The sequence below is a fragment of the Hermetia illucens genome, chromosome 4 (assembly GCF_905115235.1).
Source record: "Hermetia illucens chromosome 4, iHerIll2.2.curated.20191125, whole genome shotgun sequence".
NCBI lineage: Eukaryota > Metazoa > Arthropoda > Insecta > Diptera > Stratiomyidae > Hermetia > Hermetia illucens.
In genome coordinates this window covers 162697400-162702628 of record NC_051852.1, presented here as the reverse complement: position 1 = coordinate 162702628, position 5229 = coordinate 162697400, and positions in this window count along the sequence as shown.

Genomic DNA, 5229 nt, shown 5'->3' with positions numbered 1-5229 from the left:
TCCAAGGATGGCAAAATGTCAGACGGACAATTTACCATCCTCCGGGAATGCCTGTGGAAAAAAATGCTCGAGCCTGGAACGAAGCCACGATGAAGGTTTTCGTGATGGGCTTCTCTATTTTGAGTGCACTGACGAGGCTGCCTTAAAGTGGTAATCCCAACTTTGAGTTCCGGCGGTCGGCCCAAGTTTACTATTGTGAACACTGAGCTACGCAGGACAGAACATGTCGGATGTTGGCTACCGGGCCCTCGAAGGAAGGCAGAGGACATCATCCGCATGCTGGGTGAACAGAACCCGGGCATGGACTGTGGACACTGGAGGGTAAAGTTCATGAATGCCAGGAAGGACAAATCTACAAACGTGGAGGGTTTCAACTTGGTATTCGAACTGGACCAACAGAGTCTGAATGTGCTCAGGGGCAGTCACCATATGGTGCTCCACTTTTTCCTATATAGACTGAAATTGAGTCATATCAGGAAGCTGTAGGGCATCATCTCCATTTTGATAGCGAAGAACAATGATGGGCTTCGACTCACACAACATAGAGCAAATTGCAGCACCTTTAGTGCGCTCCCCCACAATGGAGCCGTGCGCGGAGGATAGTGCCACGACTAGGTCGCAGGAACTCAGGTTCTGACAGAAAAAAGCGAGCAAAATTTCCTCGGGAAGCGACATACTCTAGGTTTGCCCTGATCAGCGTTTTCTCTCCTAAGGAATAAATTACATTTGGTGTGGAACTCCTGTACTAATGCGCTTGTTGGTTACATCGATTGGATCCGGGTCGTCGTCGTGAAACCCTTCCTTGCGTCGCTGATCTTAGCGACGCACGAACCGAGAGAGTCTCTTCAGAATTGGTCTTCGCATGATATTATATAATGTGGAATCCAGCTGAGAAGAATCAAAGCAGGGGAAGTATCAAAGCAGGACGCTGGTCCACATCTCCATCGCTAGTTTGCGGTCAGCGGAATTGCCATCGGCCAACGGCACAGGTAAGTCGCTCGTCGCTGAACGGTTTCGCAGTTCGCGGCTCGTTGGCTACTTGTTGCTGCTTACCTTTCAGCGGAGGTTACTTAGAGTCCAAGCTCTTGCACAATCTCTTCCGCTTGTGCTTTTGTTCGACCTCGTCTTGAAAAAGATGGCATTTGAGAGGGGTGAGCTTCGCCTTTTGCATTCCTAAACAATCGTTTGGTATTTAACGAAGTCCTTTTAAACCGGCTCATCGACAGTGCCACCTCTTTATCCTTAGCAATTTTGTTTAGAATATGAACCGGACTCCAGTGGATCTTTGCTTCTTAGTTGGTTTCCGACATTCCGACTTTCCTTTCTGTATTTGCTTTGAGTGGTCCCCCGACGTCGCTGGCTTCTGGTTAGAAGTTCAATAGCTAATACTCGTCACACCCCCTTCAGGGGTCGTCAACGATCCGTAATAGGTTGCTTACGACACGTCCCCGAGATGGCCCGCTCCCTTGTGCACGATGCGCTGGCAAAAACTTAAATCATCATCATCGGCGCAACAACCGGTATCCAGTCTAGGCCTACATTAATGAGGAACTCCAGACATCCCGGTTTTGCGCCGAGGTCCACCAATTCGATATCCCTAAAAGCTGTCTGGTGTCCTGGCCTACACCATCACCCCATCTCAGGCGGGGTTTGCCTCGTCTTCTTTTTCTACCACAGATATTACCCTTATAGACTTTCCAGGTTGGATCATGCTCATCCATACGGATTAGGTGATCCGCCCACTGTAACCTAATGAGGCGGATTACGGTTGCTCCGGGCCGACCAGCCTTGGAAACTTAGTTTGTTCCAGTCTTTTCAAGACGTGTGGCCAAAGGCCACAATGTTTGTCCAGTTGGTTTCCGACGGCCAGGAAATATGCGACGAGATTCATGCTGCGCTAATATAACCGACGAATTGTTGCTAAAAAAAATGCAAAAAATAATTCTGCGTTCTTGCAGAGTAAACCGATTCATTACTTGTCTATTTGTATAGTTAACAAATGTCAAAACCGAATTGACAATTGGCGCCATTTGTAAAAATTACAGCGTTTTCCAATAGAGTGATCACTTTTGCCCCACCTAGTATTACGATTGATGTACTGTAATGGGGTGATAATGGTTCAAATGCGCAGTTTGATTCCCCGGATTAATAGCTAGATAATATCGACTCTACCACATACCTCTTCTCAGTTCAGAAGTCGGACTCCAAAAATTATTCATGAATCTGAAATTCAAATAGTCATTTTCCCCGATTGGAAGAATACCCCAAACCTCCGTCGAATTGCCCCCTAAGCATTTCTCGATTTTCCGATCCATTTAACAAAGACAATTTCCGATTATGAAACAACCACAAAAATGAAGTCCAGATATAATTATCGGCTTGACCTAAAATATGACTACGTCAACATCTAATATAGAACTGAGGCAGAAATCAACAGGCAATCCATATATCAAACGACATTTACCCTTCCACCACGGTTCACTTACAGCTCCGAAAGGATCCTATACCCCAGTACCATGCAGGGTTTTTTCTGAAACAGTTAAATGCCTCGATTTACGCACCTAAATCGATCCGAGAGAAACCCTTTCTTCTCCCAATGGTCAGGTCCCTCTTCATTGTACCTTTTGCTAACATTACCCAATTAAACCCAAGCCCAAGAGCCTTCCCGTCCGACTGCAACCCCTCTCGACATGGAACTGGAGAGAACAATTTAAAAATAGGAAATTTTGTCGTCGTCGTCTACCCTAGAAATTATTATTGTGCGAGTAGCCACTACAGGAATGTATTGTCTATGCCTGCACAGGGATTTCAGGAGCTAGGAATGGAAGTGTAGGCATTTCAAGTGGAAGTAGTAATACTGAGACCGGGTACCGAACCGTAGACCAGAACATAATTTCGTTAAATCATTTTAATTAACAGAAAACACGAAGGACTAGACCCGTAGCCATCTATTCACCTATTTCCTGACGCACACCATTCCGAAACCCTCGACTCCTCGCTCTAGGAGGGAATATTTTCACAAAACCGAAATTAAGAAATGCTCACTTCAAGGTTACTTCGCCTGTCGCACCCACCAACCCACCTTCGAAATCCATTGCTGACGTAGTCACTTGTTAGCTAGCTGTAGTGCTCCACAAGTTGGGCAGGTTCCTGCCTGGTAAGTACAATTTCCGTTGGTTACCCTCGGTCCCTGCGGTAAACTTTTTAGTAGTGGAGCGCTGTGAGGTGTTGGAGTTATGCGTTCTTGCTCGCTATATGGGATAGTGGTACCAATTGAATGGATAGCATGCAAGGAAAACGCCTCCATTATTCCTAAGAAAAGAACATACAATGGAGTTGGCTTCACGCTGAAAGTACGCATTGTGACAGTGCACCTAAATAAGTTGCGAACTCAAAATAGGTATTCTCAAGGTTGTGCATTCATCCCCATGCCCCCATGCACCCATGCAAAGAAATGTAGCAAGCATGGGAAAGGATATGTTTCGAGAAAGTTGGTTGAAGTTAGCACAAACTGAAGAAAGGACACAATTTGTCCCCTTTCCCGTGCACTCGGCTATCTTATGGATTGATCGCAAATTGAACCAAACCTCTTTCAAGTTTCCAGTAAAGTAATAAGGGCGCGTTCAGGCAACCGTGGTTGGACGTTTAAATATTCTATGGTAACTTGTTGAGCTCCGTGAAGAACGGAAGCGAATCTAGGTGCCACCGACGAGTGACTTTCTCCAGCGCTAAATTAACTCCGGTGCTCAAACGTTCAATGACTTTGGCCGCAGGACACTTTAAATTTGTTTTCAGTCTACTCTGAAAAGTTCGCACTCAAAAATTACACAGAACTGAACCCCTCCACCCCCATTGAACGTGCAATCGTTATGTCCTTGTGCAACGTTCGAGTTCCTCCGCTCCCTCATACATCCCCGTTTATTGGTCGCACCACCAATTAAGAAGTTTTTCATTCTACCCCCACTATCATGGCAATGTCCTTTGTTGTTGAAAAAGTTTGTACAAACCTTCATTAGAATGAGCGACCTTATCTATCTAAAGCAGCAGACGTGAAACTTTTGTCTCGGTATTTGATATGAGAGTGGATTAATGGGAATTTGGGGGAGGGGGAGGCGACTCATTTACATTAGTCAAGTTACAATTCAGTTTAGCGACAAGTGAAAAAGGGTACGTAAATGTTATTGTGTTTTAATGGGTAAATGAAATGTGTAATTAGCTAGTGTGCACTTTGATGGAAATGGGGAAAACAATGATAATGGGGCTCTCGTTAGGACGAATCAGCAACTTATAATGTCAGTGTAAGTATGAAGTTCTCATCTGTAATTGAAGGATCTGTCAGATTTCCACCGAATATTAAATGAACGAATGAAGTCCGCTCTCTCAAAAAGGTCCTGTCTCTGCAGAAAGCCGCTATAAAGTTCATCAAGTACCACATCCCCGACGAAGAACAGCTAGGTGTAGGTGCAAAAATTTCATTCTTGACCTGTCTGTCAAACGACCCAACTAAAACAGATACTCCAATCTGTCAAACTGTCACCGCCACTTTACTCTTATTTAAATTTTAGGAACATTCGACTATATTTTCCTTTAAACTCTCAATAGACAGGACTAGACTGGACTAAGATTTTACTTTTGAAGTAATCATTAACAGTGCAATAACCGGTGTCCGATTGAAACCTACTTTACCAAGGTGCTCTAAATATTTCGGCTTTACACCGAAGTCCATCGATCCGATATCCTTAGAAGTTGCCTACCGTCCTAGCTAAAGTCATCGTTCCACCTAAGCGCCTAAGGATTGTAGGATAGACGCAGCTCTCTGAGAGGCAGCCTTCGCTCTTCGGGGTTGAAAGGTGCTCTCCAGGAGCCAAACCTCCCCTGTACGAAGTGACCCTGTTATTAACAAACTACTACGTATGTATAATAGATTGGAGAGTTTGAAAGCCAAACGAGAAAGAAGAGGAAATAGAGCATACTATCCGTGAATGGGAGGAAGGTAGGTATCAGTGGCAGCTCAGTGGAGCCCAATTAGCTCTGTGTTACCCCGTTTCGATGCCACAAACTACTAAGATTGTGACTGCTGTTATGAGAGCAGGAAGGCAGAGTTCAACCGGTTGAGATCTTCAGAGCTAGCCTGTAACGCTAACGAAGGGAAGCAGCTCCCCCACCCTACAGATAGAAATCTCTCTGAAGTCTTCAAAGAATGGTTTACCCAGTCTCTGTAGTCTGACT